Raw genomic sequence first — 18498 nt, 5'->3', positions numbered from 1 at the left:
TCCATAGACTCTACGGCCTGTTCGTACATTTCTGTCACCTTCACTTTTTCAGCATGAGGGATGGCAATTAGTACAAATCAGTCCTGAAGAGTCTTTGAGCTGAAAAGTCCTAAATTAAGAATAGATACTGTCACTGAAAAACAATCATGGAAATTCCTCAGGGTCTCAAAATAGTAATAAAAAGCAGAGGTAATGTTTAAATCCTTAGACACAAGTGCAGTAAAAATGTGTCAGGAATTAATACATTGCATCCTCTGCAGTTCTATGTTGTATTTTTAGATCTGAAAACAAAACCTTTAGGTTACCTTGTGTGCATACTAATTAGACAATTTTTCAGATATTATTAATTTTTGGCACATGGAATTAATTAACAACTAACCCAGTTAACAGGCCAAGAGGAAGGTGATGTCTTTTTAATACTTGTATTTCTGAACTGGAATAGGAATATTTGGAGCTGTTTGGTCATCTATTTAAAATATATATATTTTGTGCCTTTTCAAGGATTCCTGACAATGCTGCTATACTTTTTCCTAGAAGCCCAGAATAGAGTTCCGATTTTATTTTTCAAAACGATCTTCATCTCCCTTTATTGGAAAATGTCACTTCATCAATCCTTTCGCAATAAACTCCTGCTGTGGCTTGACCTCTCTCTGTAACTTTTGTGACTTTACAATTCATCCTATAAGTGGAGCTGTCATTTTGGTATGATCCTTGGTTTAATCCTGTTAAACTCCTGCAAGCATCCCATTTTATATATGTTGAACACTTAGTTGAAATGTAAGACACTTTTACAATCCATTTTTCATTTTTGAAAGCTACCGCTACAGAGTAGATTCACCATTCACTGTTTCTGAAACTTCGGACTCTCCAAGCAGATTGACATGCCTAAAATTGTATCATCATTCCCTTCGTTCATTTCACCTGTCATTTCTTTATCCACTCTCATTTTACGTGGTCTTAAAGGTATTTTGAAATTTGCTTATGTTTCTTAAAAAAAAAAATTCACCCCACCTTCTCATTGATGCAAAAGAAATCCCCCTATTATGCTGAAAGGAAATAGAACATCATATCTGGAAATCATGTACCCAGTTTTCATTCTGGTCTCATCACTTAACAGTTCAGAAACATCACTTGGAAAAATAATACCTGGAAAAATCACTTCAACTCCCTTTGTTAATATAACCTATTTCAAATTATAAATGATTTCTGTTAACCTTGATGAGAAAAAATGCATACAGGCAGAGACACCATTTGATTTCATACACTACGTTTATTTGGTAAAGGATTAGAGAACTAAAATGTGTTGAGCAATTATATACCAAGCACTACACTTGGTGTCTTACGTTTATTTAAAATGTTGTTCTTAAAGTTGATTCAAAATGTGAATTATTTGTGGCTCATGTGCTGTGTAAATGGATGTTGGTATCATAGAAGAGGTTCAATCATTGAATTGCCTCAAGTTTTAATGTTCTCCTCTGAAAATGGAGATGATAATATTTTAGGATTAATTTGAGGATTATTGAGATCATATAAAGATCTTAGCAAAATATCTCATAGAAACCTATCAATAAAACTTGATTAGCAGTCATTGTAGTGATAGAGGTGACAGGCAGATGTTTCCCAGTTTGTGGATAATTCACATGCCATGTATGTTTATAACATTTCTAATACTATATGTACTTAACTGTATATTTCATTATAATATCATGTTTCCATAAATGTTTTTACCATCATAACTTATTTAGGTAACCCTTAAATATCAGACATTTACTAAAACTAAAAAGTGAATGCAATTACACCCTTCTGGTTGTTTTCATAATCTATAATTTTGTTGAACACATTTTTAAAAAATTGTATTTTATTGATTCTTAATTATAGAAGATAGAATCCATTTTGATAAAATTATACAAGTATAAGATATATCTTATTCTAATTAAAACCCTGTTCTTGTGGGTGGGCATGATTGTGGGATTCACTTAAGTTTCTTCTTTACACATAAGAAAATACTTATGTTAGATTTACTCTATTGTCTTTCCTATTCCTATTCCCCTACCTTGCTTTCATTCCCTTTTGTCTAATCCAATGTACTCCTCTTCTTCCCCTTCCCCATTTGTGGTTTAGCTTCCATATATAAGTGAAACACATTCAACCTTTGGTTTGAGGGGATTAACTTATTTCACTGAGCATGATATTCTCCAAATCCATCTGTTTACAAGCAAATGTCATAAAGTCATTCTTCATAGCTGAGTAATACTCCATTAGGTATGTATATCATGATTTCTTTATCCATTCATCTGATGATGGGAATTACAAGGCAGTTCCATAGCTTATTTATTGTGAATTTTGCTGCTGTAAACATTGATGTGACTGTGTCACTCTACTATGCTGATTTTAAGTACTTTGAATATAAATTGAGGACTGGAATAACTAAGTAAAATGGTGGTTCCATTTCTACTTTGAGGCATCTCCACACTGCTTTCCAGAGGGACTGTATTAATTTTCAGTCCTACTAACAGCGTATGAGCATTCCCTTTTCCCCACATCCTCACCAATATTTATTTTTTTTTGTTGTTGTATTTTTGATAATTGCCATTCTAACTGGAGTAGTGTAAACTCTTATTGTGGTTTTCATTTGCATTTCTATAATTCCTAGAAATGTTGAACATTCTTTTCATATATTTGATACTTGTTCATATTTCTTCTTTGGAGAAGAATGTTACATTCCTTTTCCCACTTATTAATTGGTTATTTGTGTTTTTTTATTGTTATTGTTAAGCTTTTTGAGGTCTTTGTGTATCTTGCAAATTAATGCCCATTCTGAGGTATAGGTGGCAAAGATATTCTCCCATTCTGTAGGTCTGCTTTTTACACTCTGGTTTCTTTTGCTCTGAAGAAGCATTTTAGTTAAGGATGCCATTCCATTTATTGGGTTTTTAAATTTTATTTCTTGTGTTTTAGGAGTATTGTTCAGGAAGTCAGTTCCAGTACCAGTATGTTGAAGGTTGCACCTACCTTTTCTTCAAGTAGGTGCCAGGTTTCTAGTCTAATCCTAGGTCTTTGATCCACTTAGAGTTGAGTTTTGTACAGCGTGAGAGATGGGGACTAACTTTCATTCTGTTATGTATAGATTTGCAATTTTCCCAACACCATTTCTTAAAAAGGCTCTTTCCTCCAGGGTGGTTTTTTTTTTTTTTTGTGCCATTGTCTAGTGTGAGGTAACTATATTTCTGTGAGTTGGTCTGCATTTTCTATTCTATTCCATTGCTCTTCTGTTTTTGTTACTATACCTTTGTAGTACAATTTAAGGTCTGGTATTGTGATGCCTTCTGCTTTACTTTGCTTGCTAAGGATTGCTTTGGCTATTTGGGGACTCTTGTTTTTCCAAATGAATTTCATGACTGCTTTTTAAAAATTTCTATGAAGAACATCATTGGAATTTCGAAGGGAGTTGTACTGAATCTCTGTAAGTGCTTTGGGTATTATGGCCATTTTGACAATGTTGATTCTGCCTATCCAAGAATATGAGAGATCTTTCCATCTTCTAAGGTCTTCAATTTCTTTCTTTAGGGTTCTGTAGTTTCCACTGCAGAGATCCTTCACCTTTTTTGTTAGATTGATTTCTTAAGTTTTTTTTTTTTTTGGGGGGGGGGGGGCTGTTGTGAATGGGATGGTTTTCCTAGTTTCTCTTTCAGCTTTTTCACCATTGGAGTATAGGAATGCAAGTGATTTGTGTATGTTAATTTTGTATCCTGGTACTTTGCTGAATTTATTCATGAATTCTTGAAGTTTACTGATGGAGTTTGTTGCTTTTTCTAAATACAGAATCATGTCATTGGGAAACAGAAAAATAGAGCTTTTTTTTTTCCCTTTTGTGTCCCTTTAATTTCTTTCTTGTGCCTAACTACTCTGGCTAGAGTAATAGGATTAAGTTGAATAGAAGTGGTGAAAGTGGGCATCCTTTCTTGTTCCTGTTTTGAGAGGGAATAGTGTTTTTTTTTCCTCCCTGTAGAATGATGTTGGCCTTGAGTTTGTCATATATAGCTTTTACAATATTGAGGTATGTTCCTTCTATCCCTAGTTTGTCCAGTGTTTTAAACATGACTGGTTGATGTGTTTTCTCAAATGCTTTTGCTGCATCTATTGAGAGAATCCTGTGTTTCGTTTCTTTCAGTCTGTTGATGTGATGAATTGTATTTATTGATATCTAGATATTGAACCAAACTTGCATCCCCAGGATGAATCCACTTGATCATGATGTCCAATCTTTTTAATGTGTTTTTGTGTGAAATTTGCCAGTGTTTTATTAAGAATTTTTAGATCTGTGTTCATCACGGATATTGGTTTTCTTGATGTGTTATTGCCTGGTTTGGGAATCAGGGTGATACTAGCCTCATAGAATGAGTTTGGATGAGATCCCTCTGCTATTTCATGGAGTAATTTGAGGAGGATTGGTGTGTGTTCTTTACATGCCTGGTAGAACTTGGCTGAGAATCCACCTTGTCCTGGAATTTTCTACATTGGTGGGCTTTTGGTGTCTTCTTTAGTTTCATTGCTAGAAATCGAGCTGTTCAAATTTTCTATATCCTCCTGATTCAATTTGGGTAGGCCATACGTCTCTAGGCATTTGTCAATATATCAAGATTCTTTGGCTTATTGGAGTATAAGTTTTCAAAGTAGTTTCTGGTTATCCTCTGAATTTCAGTGGCGTTAGTGATGTTTCCATTTTCATCCCAGATTTTAGTTGAGTTTTTTTTCTTCTTCCTCCTCTTCCTCCTTCTCCTCTTCCTCCTCCTCTTCTCTTCTTTCCAGAGGTGATTTAAAATACTCAGCAACTTCCCCAGCTCTTTTTAATGTTTTATTTAGAGACAGGGCCCTGCTGAGTTGCTTAGGACCTCATGAGTTGGTGAGGCTGGCTTTGAATTTACAGTCCTCCTCAGCTTCTGGGATTACAGGCATGCACCACTATGCCTGGCCTTATTTATTCTTTCAAAGAACTTTTTTAGAAATTTTAATTTCATTGAGTTCATCTCTGATTTTAATTATTTCCTGTCTTCTATTGATTTTGGTGTTGATTTGTTCTTATACAAGGACCTTGAGATGTAATGTTATAATATTTATTTGGTGTCTTTCTATTCTTTTAGTGAATGAGCTCAATGCTATGAACTTTCCTCTCAGAACTGTCTTCATAGTGTCCCAAAGGTTTTGATATGTTGCATCACTATTATCATTTACTTATAAGTATTTTTTATTGATTTCTTCTTCGACCCATTCATCATTTATTAGTGAATTCCTTATTCTCCAGGTGTTAGAGTAGTTTCTACTTTTTGTCTTATTATTGACTTGTAATTTAATTCCATCATGAAACTATACAAGGTATTAGCTCTATTTTTATATTTGCTAAGTGTTGCTTTGTGACCTAAAATATGGTCTATTTTTTCCATGTGTTACTGAGAAGAAGGTATATTCAGTTGTTGATGGATGAAATAGTCTATATATGTCTGTTGAGTCTAGATTATTGATTGTATTCTTCAGTTCTATATCTTTAGTTTTTGTTTGGATGGTCTATCTAGTGTTGAGAAAGGTGTGTTAAAGTCACCCAGTATTAATGTGTTGAGGTCCATTTGATTCTTGATATAGATGAGGCTTTTTTTGATATACATAGCTGCCCCATTATTTGGGGCATAAATATTTATAACTGTTATTTCTTGTTGTATTATGACCTTAAGCAGTATGAAATGCCCTTCTGGTCTCTTCTGATTAGCTTTGGTTTGAAGTCTGTTTTATCTGGTATGAAAATCAAAACCCCTGCTTATTTACAAGGACAATGTGAATGGTCTATTTTTTTTTCCCCATCCTTTCACCTTCAGTCTGTGGATGCCTTTATTTTTGAGGTGAGTCTCTGGGTGATAGCATATTCTTGGATCCTGTTTTATGATCTGCAAGCCTGTGTCTCTTGATTTATGAGTTTAGACCATTTACAATCATTGTTAATACAGAAAGAAGCTTTTTATTTCCTGTCATTTTGGTTTATTTCTCATTTTTAAGTTTAATTAAATTGTTCATGGATTATTCTTTTAGTGTTGTTTCTCCCTCTGTTTGTTTTCGTTTTTATTCTCCATTTCTTCTTCATGAAATATTTTATTGAATGTTTTGCACTTCTAATTTTCTAGTTGTGATTTTTTAAAAAACTTTTGTTTATTGTGGAAGGTTTTTATTTTATATTCAATTCTGAAGCTTAGTTTTACTATATATAATATCCTTGGTTGCTATCCATTGTATGTATTATTCCAAAACTTTCTAGCTTTGATGGTCTGCACTGAAAATTGGCCAAGATGGAATTGGTTTACTTCTAAATATGGCAAGTTGTTTTTTTTCTGCTTTTAAAATTCTATCCTTTTTCTGTATGGCATTTTCATAATATGTCTTGGAGTAGATCTGTTGGAATTTTGTGTATTGAGAGTCCTATATGATTCCTATATTTGATTTTCTATTTAACTCTTATGGTTTGGGGAATTTTTTGAATATTATTTCATTGAAAAAAAATTGTGTATTCCTTTAGTTTGTATTTCAGACCCTTCATCTATCCCGATGAATCTTAAGTTGGCCTTTTCATGTTATCCCATACTTCTTGAAAGTTCCATTCATGATCTCTTAGTATCTTTATTCTAAAGTCATCTTTATTGTCAAGATTATATGCTTTGTCTTTGAAGCATGAAAATCTGTCTTCCAAATGGTCTAGTCTGTTGATGATAGTTTCTATTGGATTTTTAATTTGGATTATTGATTCCTTCATTTGGAAGATTTCTGATTGATTCGTCTTCAGGATCTCTTACTTTTATTTTCTGATTTCATTTCTTAGGTCATGTTTTGTCTTGTATATCAGTTTAACCATGAACTTTCTAAATTTCTTTGACAATTTTCTCCCCTGTGGTGTCAATGGAGTCTGTTGTTGAGGTAGTATGTTTTATTTGAGATGGTTTGTTCCCTTGCTTTTTCATATTGTTTGTATGTCTACCCATCTATCTGGATGGATCTGAAGCTGTAGAGGTTTTACATTCTGAGTTTATAGTGTCTCTCTATGCTTCTAGAACCTCACAGACTTGGGGGAGCCCAATGGTAGCAACAGTCTATGTGAGCAATATGTAGCAATAGAATACGTATTCAATTCCTATTTTGACTTCTGCAGTGTGAATGTTCAGAATATTCAGAAATAATCTGATCAGCAATTTTCATCAGTAAAAACAGTGAATAATCAAATTATGTCTGGCATAAAATCAAACAATAGGACTTGTCTATAACTTCCACTGTATTAATTGCTGCTTTGGCATTGGTTGTAGGGGCAAATGTTACATACATCAATTAGTGGTAAGAGGTGTTAAGGGTAGAGTTGAGTAGGAGGAAAAATGAAAAGATAAGAGGGTATAAATGTGTTCACAATTTCAGAGGGTGAATAGGGCAGATGCACTGGTAATGTAGTATGTGTTAATGACAAGGGGGATAAAAATAAAAGTAAATATAAAGGAAGAGCGAATAGAACTTGCCTGTTACAAATAGAAAAAGAGAGGGAGACAAGGGAATTAGAGTAGTGGCAAAGACTATATAAATCTAAACATGATAATCAAAAATCCTAACTCTCAAAAAACTGCATGGAGTAATATTGTCTTACTCAGCTTTTCCACTAATGGGACAAAAAGACCTGAGAAGGACAATTTTATCGGAGGAAAAGTTTATTTGGGGGCTCACAGTTTTAGAGGTCTCAGTCCATAAACAGCTGGCTCCATTCTTTGGGGCTTGAGGTTAGGCAGAATATCATGGCAGCAGAGTGTGGTGGAGAGAAGCAGCTCCTATAATGATCAGGAAGCAGAGATCCACTCACCAGGTACAAAATATGTACCCCAAATCCATGTCCCTGACTCCCACCTCCTCCATCCATATCCTATCCACCTTCAGTTACCACTCAGATAATCCCCAGAAGGGGATTAATTCACTGAGTTGGTTAAGGCTCTCATAACCCCATCATTTCTCCTCTAAACCGTCTTGTATTGTCTCTCAGATGAGCTTTTGGGGGACACCTCACATCCAAAACAAAACAAATATTCTTAAAAAAGAAAAAGGCTATAAACAAGAAAAACAAGTGTGTGTGTGTGTGTGTGTGTGTGTGTGTAGAGGTATCTTTGAATTAATCAGTACACATTCAAACAAAATCAAATACTCCAAACTAAACAACCTTAATAACAACAACAAAAGAGTGAAAAATCTTGGTGAAAAGTTAGGAGTCATTTCAAGTATTGTGGACAAAATAGTCAGTGAGCACTGTCTGTGCCCAGCTGATTTTCTTTCCATTTCTTTTTGAGGTATGAAGGCAGCATGGGAGTACAGGCCACAAGCTGTTGAGTACTTCCTTTTTATTGTTGCTCACGGAATTGCTGGTTGGGGTTTAATATTTCCCAACTTGCCTTCTTAAGACATTGGTGTGGAGCGGAATGGGCAGAGCTGTCCTTCCACTCCCAGGGTTTGTTCAACTCTAGGTTCTGAGAGGAGTTCCTGTAGGTCGAGTTCCCAGTTGCAGGGACTTAGGTTTGATGAGGTTCCAGTTGCTTTATTGCATGGCGAGTTGCTGGCAGTGTTGAATCAATAAACTTCTAGAGCCTAATAGATGCCAATCTGTGATGATCTGGGCAGGCTGGGCAGCAAAGCTGCAGGTCTCCTAGGCTGAGTGGTGGGTTGTGGGGTCAGGAAACTGGGGGCTGTGGGACTACTGGGACTGGGTAAGCCGGAAGGTCTGGGACAGGCCTGGACCACAGGGACCAAGCAGGCTGGGAGGATGCTGCACGTTGGGTGCGTGTCAGACTGGATGGGTGCGGGGGACCTGGGAATCGGGTGGATACCTGACTGGTTGGGTGCTGGGGACAGGTCAGGCCCGCAAGCTGAGAGCCAAGTGCTCTCATACCCACACTTTCAACTTCCTTACCTGCTATAGCTGATCTTGTGAACCCTGGCAAGCCATGGACTCACAGGGTTGGGGAGAGCCCATTCTCCCAAGCCTCTCCAAATTGTATTCTCCAGGTGAAAAGTTCTGTTCTTAATTTTCCCTGGGTTTGTTAGGCTCAATTAAGTCTTTGCTAGGCTCAGATAGGTTTATGGGGACCTAGCCATGAACTCAGGGATTTCGATTTCAAGTTCCCATTAGCATCTCTATGCTGTAGTCCCAAGATGGCACCTGGCTCAGTTTTCCATAGTGATTCATAAACTCAGAATGATTTTTTTTTTTTTTTTTTTTTTTTTAGTACCTGGGATTGAACTTGGGGACACTCAACCACTGAGCCACACCCCCAGCCCTATTTTATATTTTAATTAGAGACAGGGTCTCACTGAGTTACTTAGTGCCTCAGCTTTTGCTGAGGCTGGCTTTGAACTCATGATCCTTCTGTCTCAGCCTTGAGAGCCACTGGGGGATTACAGGCATGCACCACCCTGCCAAGCTTCAGGGTGATTTTTAAAAATTTCTGTTGAGTGAGTTGAACAGTCTTTGGTTTGGCTGGGGCAGACTGCCCCTCCAGTCTCGGGATTTTTCTCCCTAAGCCTCAGGGAGAAGCAGTGTTCCTGCTGCTGGAGTTCTAGGTAGCTGAGCTAGGAGAAATGCTGCCTCACCCTAGGCCGCCATCTTGCCCCTCTCTTATTTTTGTCAGGTAGGGTTATGCTTAAATGTCCAGGAAGATGGGACAAATCCCATTTTACCTACAGCAGAGCTGAGCTGTTTTGTTATCAGAACTCTACAGCTATTTTATCCTGAAGTGTCATCCCTGAACATTCACAAATTTATCATTTAGGGCTGCAGATCTTCCCAAGGAAACCAAAATGAACTGATTATGACAACAACCAAACTAATACTATAAAGCTCATGAGATACAGACTTTCTTTGTAGTCTAGAATTCAGTTGTGGTTGATACACCTCCACCCCCAACCTAATTGTGAATCAGGTTGTGAAAAAGCTGGAATTTGGGAGACTTTTGATCTTACTGGTAATTTTTACTTCTATTGTTTTTTTTTTTAAATATTTTTCTCTGAATTTAGAATGAAGTATCGCCTTACAGATGACAAACAAGTTCCTCAAATTCAAGTTCAAAATAACATTGTCCTCTTCAAATCTGTTCTTCCTTTTATTGCGTATGTCAATGAATATTTTCTTCATGCACAAAGTTTAAAAACCTGAAACATTTACTATTTGTACTTTTTATGTGCACTCTCTTCTTTTGGTATGTTTGGGACAGTACCGTGTGCTTGCCAAACAAAGTTGTCAATGTATTACTGAAGGTTTGAATAAATAGGGAATTCCAAGTTAGCTGTATGGATTGTTTAGACTTGGCTTTGTCCACAAGAATCTTTCCTCAGTCCCTAACATTGGTTAGGTTTCTTTTTTATGTATATATCTTATACTGTCTTTCACTTTGTTATTTATGTAAGTGATGAAAAATTACAGTAGTTGTAAAAGTAGTTGACTTTTGCCACCAAAATTCCTAAGGGTGCTTGTACTGAATTTCTCTCAGGTACGTTGCCTGACACATAGGAGGTTTTCATTAAATATTTGAATGAATAATAACTGACTTTATCTGTAAATATTATTAAATAAAACACCTCACCCAGAGGCTATTGCCTTTCTAACATAGTCCCCAAAGTTATGAAGGTATATATAAAACGCCACCAACCAAAAGGTAATATCTAGGAATGTGATTGGACCACTCATGTAAACCATTATTGGTGCCTATTAAAATAAGATGTTTAATGGTATTGAGGCAGTTTTTTCCCTCTTCTTTATCTATATCTAACCTTTATACATGTTTTTTTAATCATGTTATTTCCATACAAATTACAATTTTATTTATTCTCATTTGAGCTGGAGACTAGAATGGTAGGGAGGTCCAGGAGCTCAAGAGAGTAAAGCATAGGTGAGATTAGAGAGTTCAGAAGTATAAAACAGAAGGAGTGACACTGTGGGATCAGTGACACTGAAGAACCTTAACAGAAAGAACATAATATATTTGGATATTCACCAGGAACACGGAGCTCTCTGTTTCTGACAAGTGCTATAGGTGGCAAAATGGAGGGATTTTACTTGATTTTCCAAGGTCCCGTGTTTACAAGAGAAAACCACGTCTGAATGAGTTGGGGAAGCTGTGTGTGAATGACCTAGAGAAGATATTTAAAAGGGTTTGGCATGCAAAGGACACCAGAGCCTGGTAGGACAGTGGCAAGGAGCAGAAATGTAGTACATTTCTTTCCAATTCTTGAATCACTTGATGTATGTGCAATATTTTAGTGAGATAATAAATATTTTATGAAATTGCAGGCTATTCGTTAACTCTACCTTCACCCCACTATACAGTCCCAGAAATAATTTTTGTCTATTTATCAAATATTTACTTAGCATCGGTCGTATGCCCTTTAAAAAGCATAGATGTGAAAAAGATGATGCTATCCTCATGCTTATGAAACTAACAACCATGGAGTTTCAAAAAGAAGTATTTCAATTCCTTGATAAATATTTATTTATTTTTTTTATGGTAGACTGAAAGTTCTAAGAGAATGAGGATTCTCACTGATTTGTTTACCACTTTAGGCATAGTACCTGAAATATTGTAGATCCCTTATAAATTATTGATAAAGTGACTTGGAAAAATGTGTAGACACGAGTTGTAACACATTTGAATATAATAATGAGTTCTAGATATAAGATTTTCATGCACATAAATTACACTCTGTGTGTAGCAAAGTAGTAGAAAGTGGAATAATTATAGTATTTGGCATGATCTCCTGACTTAATTTTCCTCTAGTTCAGAGTATAGGAAATTTTCATTGGGATGACAGTATAAAGTCTGGAAATTTCCTAATTTTGGATACATATACAAAATGTAGCCTTTAAAAAAAAAAACCCAAAGTCTCTCAAAATGGGAAGTAAAAAAACAAATCTGAATTTGTTGTAAATATTCACATAGTACTTTGTCCTTATCCTGGCAATTCATATTCCAAATAAGTCAAATCCCTCTTTGACTCTTGTAAGAATTTTAAACATATTGTCTATAGCTTTGGAAGTATTTGGGGATAAGTTTGAGTAAAAAATCGGCAAATGCTGTTAGAAGCCTTACTCAGAAAAGTCATATGGTCATATGGTATTAGAAATCGGTCTCTTGAGATTTGTGTATGGATTCTAGAATCACTCATTGGTCCACAGTATTTTGGGGAATGGGAATGGGTGATCATATTTTTTTTTTCCCTTGCCTAAAACAGATCTGACATTATCAATGCAAACCCCCTCTAAAATGGTTTAATAACTATTCTCAATTCTTTCATTGCTTTTGTCCCATCTTTTACAAATTATGGAATGAGTTCCTTCTCTTTCCTCCCATCAAATTAATGCCTTTTATGCAGTGACATAAATGGGGAAGTGTTTGGTGGAGTCACCTCCTGTATTGCCTATGATCTCTAAGGGCCTATAAAAGGCTGAAGCATCTACTTGGAAGCCCTTGATCTCCAAGGCTGATGGATCACCTCTGTCAAGGGGGGAAGGCCAAAGGAACCTTCTCAATGATGAATGCTCGGGTATGAAGGGACGTCCCAGCTAACACGGGGCCCCCAGACCAAGATCTTCAGAATCACTTTAATAGGACTGTTGAACCTATGGGAGCGAATTTCCCGGATCACCACACTACTGCTTGTGGGAAAATCTATCCAAGTATTGGGAAGATAGAGGTATTTGAAATTTTCTCCTTAAGATAATCTATAGCCTTTGTGTATTATTTTCAGTAATACACCCAACAGCCTCATAAATTATGCAAAGCTGAGGTCCTTTTATATGACCCAGTTAAATCAATTAATTGAAAGCTGAGCATCATTTGAAGGATACATGACCCAGACGTTTTATTTTCAGTTAAACATAAATAAATGCACATTGCACTTATTACACTCTTTAGCGAGTGTCATAGTATGATTCCAACACAGAACCCAGATAGTCTGTCTTATTAAAAGACATTCTCAAGGCAAATTGTAATTTATAATTTCAGTTTACTGAAAGAAAATCAAGTACTTCAATAGAAATAGAAAGGAATTTGTACTCAGATGTGGGAGAAACCTATTAAAAAAAAAGAATTCTAAGTCATTGGGTATAGTTTTCCTACCTTAATGCTCAAATTTTTCCCCCTAAACATTCAGCATGTTTTAGAAAATAATTATTTCCTCCTCATACTCAAATTTCAATGGTTTGTGGTGTATTACATTTCATAATAGCAAATGCAATTACTATGCAAAAATAGTTACGTTTGTGGAGGAAAAAAGAGGTGCTGGGATCTTGTAAACTGGGAGGAAAGAAGGGTGATGATTTTTATTTTGTGTGTTTTGGTTTCAGGGATTGAACCCAGGGATGCTTAATCACTGAGCTCCATCACTAGCCTATTTTTTTTTAAATATTTTATTTAGAGACAGTGTCTCGCTAAGTTACTGAGGCTGGGTTTGATTTTGTGATTCTCTTTCCTCAGCTTCCCAAGCTGCTGGGATTATAGACATGCAGCATCACACTGGGCAGAAATGTGATGTCTCTGATGGGTGGGATTCAGAGTTTCCCATTAGCCACCATCACTCAGGCTGCTGTGGGCATGAAGCTATATTTTAGAAAGCGATGGAGAACTCAAAGTCCAGCCAGCCAGTTAGGAGAACTTCAATTATCCAACAACAAAGGTTGGTTGATGGGGCACCAAGATGAAAACCAAGGTTGTCAGACTTCATTTTTTAACCACACAGTACTGTGAGTGGCAACTGTTTTCTCACAGGTCTCTCACAAATCAGACTTTCTGGACCTTTTTGGATCCAGTGTGCCAGTTGCTGAATGCTGACCCTGTTATAGATAATGATTCAGTTGTCTATTGTTTTATAAAACTCATCTTCTGCTTGTTACTGGCTGCTCAGAGAGCCATGGCCTTTTGTGATCATAGTAACATCACAAAAATTGCACCATCTTGTTGTTATTGCAAATGCTGACTTGCGATAGTTCTTCCCCAAATCATTATAGTTACTTGGGAAATACATCCCAAAGCAGGCAATAGAGAAGCTGTTCATAAGTGAGGATGATCCAGCCCATTGGACTCTTCCTGCACACGCAGTCTCTGTCTCTGTCTGGCTCCCCCCACATGCTGACACCCACTTTCTTCTACAGCTTTGTCCCCTCCTCTGCTTTCTCCTCTTGTAAGGAGTTGACTCTGAAGTATGCGAAATTAATCAAATTGATTTTTTGATTTCTATTTCACCTTTTTTTGGTGTGATTATATGATTAAAGCAACATTTTTTTTCTGAGTCACTCTTTTAAAAACAAAATTTGTTGGCTCTCTTTATTTTAATGTAACATTAGGATTCATTTTGACATAGAAGAACAGCATATCATTTGTTCTAATTCAGTCCCCAGTATTTCTCCTTTCTTCTCTCCCCCATTTCCTTCTCTCTACTCAGATTTTTCTATTTATTTAATTTTTTTTTAATCAGTGTCCTGTGGAAATGCATCATGATGACATTGACTCTGGCATATTCATAAATGTATGTAAGAAAATTGGGTCAAGTTCATTCCAGTGTTCTTCCCTTTCCCAGATGTCCTCCCTCCCCTTCATTCCTTCATTCCCCTTCATTTACTCCACTGATCTTTGTTATACTTTTTTTTTTATGCGCCACCCCCCACACTTATTTTGAATTGGCTTCCACATACCAGAAAGTACATTTGACCTTTGACGTTTTGGGATTGCTGAACCACTCTTTGAAAAATAAAAATCTGCAAATAATGATGACTTCCACTTGAGTTTCAATGAAGATAACAATGCATATATATTTATATAATATGCAAAGCTGAGGTCACATTTATTATAATAGTGCCTGATACAGTACTTGGTACATAATGAACAAATACATGTATCTGACATACATATATATTTATTATTAACACCAAGGATCATGTACCTGTTGACTGATCTTGTAGCATTTTTCTGCTTTCTCAGTGACTTCTGATTTTCTTATTTGATTACATGGTGGTTATGACGTATTTCTTTAAATGAAAAATAGTTTCTAGTAATAACTATAGTTCACAATAAATGAGAGTATCTACGTTTATGCCTTTTAAATAAGCACAACATAAGAACGTAAGTTCAGGGAAAAAGCACCCTGACATATTAAGAAACATTACCTATGTTTTGTAGTCCATTTTGAGATATTGTCTTCATGTACCTGGACACATTAACCTGGCAAATGTTTTGCCTCATAAGAAAGTGATGTAGCTTGACATCTTTCTGTGTATGATCTTTGCTATCTGAAGAATATCATTTGCCATCAAAAGTGTCAAAATCATCAAAAATTCACTTAGGGATCTAATTAGAAAACAAGCAATATAAGCTTGTACTTGTAGGTCTTGTAATATGTGGGAGAAAGAATGTGTCCAGGATGACTATCATCAGCTCAGAAAAGGAACCAGGGTGGAGAGAGATGGCTAAGAATGGACAAATCTGAATATATCACATAATCCCAAAACTAAATATTTGAATATTGAAAAGGGCAACATTAAAAAAAAGATGTCCTTAGCAGCCCTTATTGTCAATATAGCCAAGCAGAATTTTTCACTTAATTGAGCATCTCCAGGAAATTCAATTTCCATGGCTCAGTAAATGGTAAAAAAGAAATACATGCTTCTTCCTCACACCCCTACTGGTGGGCTGTTTTTGTTAGTTTGTTTTTGTTTTTTTAATTTGCAAAACTTGTTTTTGAGTGTCTCTGAAAAGAGCCTTTCCTTGGGTACTTTATTTTAAATATTTTTAATTATATATATTTATGGAGTACTATGCAACAGTTCAATACGGGTATTCAGTGTGCAATGATCAAATCAGATTTTCATCTCCTTAAACATTTTAAAATTTTTGATTAAATTATAATAATTGTATATATGTATGGGGCAGTGTCAGAATCATATTTCAATACATAGATACAATATGTACTGATCAAATCAGGGTAATTAACATTTTCATCTCCTATCCTTAATGTATTTGGAGACTTCAAGCGTCTCTTGTTTAGTTATTCATAAAATATTCAATGGTTTTCTGTGAACTCTATGCTGTTCCCCACACTGTTCTGTGGAATACTGGAACTTACTGCTTCTTTAGCTAAGTGCATCCAAGTACCAATTGTACAATGATGCTTTCTAAGGCTTGAGGAATTTGACTAGTCTTACCTTTTGGGGGGGTGGTTGATTTATTGTTCTACTTGGTTAATATAATGGTGTAATAGATTTGTTACTGATTTTGTGAACTCTACCTTGAATTTATTTCCGAAAGAGCTTAGGCTTTCCCCCATATTTCCTAAATGAAGAATAATTTGCAAATGAACTCTTAAAGATTGCATTGAGAATTATGTTTTAACTCCTCACTTTCCCTCTAATAATACAGCATATATTCAAATAAGACACAAGGTTTTCTTTAAGCTGAAAATAGCTCTTTTGCTTAAAACTAACTGGTATTAGCAGAATGTCCCTTCTGGTGTCAACATGGTAAGATTTCTCTATTGATCAAGCAGCATTCCAGAGGGGAAAGTCCTTTCCAAAGGGCGGTTGCTCTGTTATACAAACTGTCACTTTCTTACTTTCCTGGAGCCAGGAGTAACCCAGCTGCTAATTAAACTGGGATGAATTAAGGTAAATTGAATTTGCCAGCACATCTGCTCCAGGTCTGCAAACAGGATGCAAGGCTGAGCAGACACAGCTCGCTCAACAAGAGTCGTCTTCAACTTCTAAAACAGTCCCAGTGAATCTCAGCCCCTCAGTTTGTGGAGTCCTCAGGCAAGCAAGAGTCAGAGAAAACTAACAATTATCTTTAACAGGTCTTGATACTAAAGGGAAGTATGCAAAAGATTTCCATAATTATAGAATACCTAGGTGGCTTTCAAAGTTAGGTTATTCTAGGAAATAGACTATGCACAACTCTAAATTTAAATCATTAGATTACGATGGAGTGAGTCTCTTGGCAATTATTTTACACATGGCTTGAAGCTGGGTGGGGTGGTCAATATTATGAATACAGATAATATCCATGGAGTATGATAGCATCAGTTATGTAATCTCCTATTGCTGGACAGTGCCGTGGTTTCCATTTTTTTGGTTTCTTTTTCCTCTTACTAAAGCTGCAATGATGTTCCTCATTGATTTTTTTTTTTATCTACACATATAGAATATGTATATGCTCATACTTGTGGTTGAGTTACATTTCCAACACTAAATTTTCTTTAAAATTTTTTATCCTAATAAAGCACAATTTTTCTTATCTTTGATTGTATACAAAGTATATTCACACCATTCATGTATTCATACATGTACTTAGGGTAATGATGTCCATCTAATTCCTACCCCCATTCCCCCACCCTCCCCCACCCCACTCACCCTTTACCTTATCTAGAGTTTGTCTAATCTTCCCATGCTCCACCTCCCAACCCCACTATGAATCAGCCTCCTTATATCAGAGAAAACATTCAGCATTTGTTTTTTTGGGATTGGCTAACTTAGCATTATGTTCTCCAACTTCATCTATTTACTTGCAAATGCCATGACTTTATTCTTCTATTGCTGAGTAATATTCCATTGTGTATATATACCACAGTTTCCCTACCCATCCTATCCATTCATCTACTGAAGGGCATCTAGGTTGGTACCACAGTTTAGCTATTGTGAATTGTGCTGCTATAAACATTGATGTGGCTGTGTCCCTGTAGTACACTGTTTTTAAGTCCTTTAGGTATAGACTGAGGAGTGGGATAGCTGGGTCAAATTGAGGTTACATTCTCAGTTTTCCAAGGAATCTCCATATTGCTTTCCATATTGGCTGCACCATTTTACAGTCCCACCAGCAATGTGTGAGTGTGCCTTTTCCCCATATCCTTGTCAAGTCTTAGAGTAGTTTGATTTGCATTTCTCTAATTACTAGAGATGTTGAACATTTTTTCATGTGTTTGTTGATTGATTATATATCATCTTCTGAGAGGTGTCTGTTCAGTTCCTTGGACCATATATTGATTGGATTATTTTTTAATTTGTTTTTTGGTGCTTAGCTTTTTAAGTTCTTTATATACCCTAGAGATTAGTGCTGGATCTGATATGCAAGGGGGAAAATATTGCTCCCAAGATGTATGCTCCCTATTCACCTCACTGATTGTTTCTTTTGCTGAGAAGAAGCATTTTAGTTTGAATCCATCCCATTTATTAATTCTTTTTTTTAAATTTTTTATTGTTGGCTGTTCAAAACATTACATAGTTCTTGATATATCATATTTCACACTTTGATTCAAGTGGGTTATGAGCTCCCATTTTTACCCCATATACAGATTGCAGAATCACATCAGTTACACATCCATTGATTTACATATTGCCATACTAGTGTCTGTTGTGTTCTGCTGCCTTTCCTATCCTCTACTATCCCCCCTCCCCTCCCCTCC

This window comes from Marmota marmota, unplaced genomic scaffold (genome assembly GCF_001458135.2).
Source record: "Marmota marmota marmota unplaced genomic scaffold, marMar, whole genome shotgun sequence".
Taxonomy (NCBI): Eukaryota; Metazoa; Chordata; class Mammalia; order Rodentia; family Sciuridae; genus Marmota; species Marmota marmota.
This window is presented reverse-complemented; position numbering follows the sequence as displayed.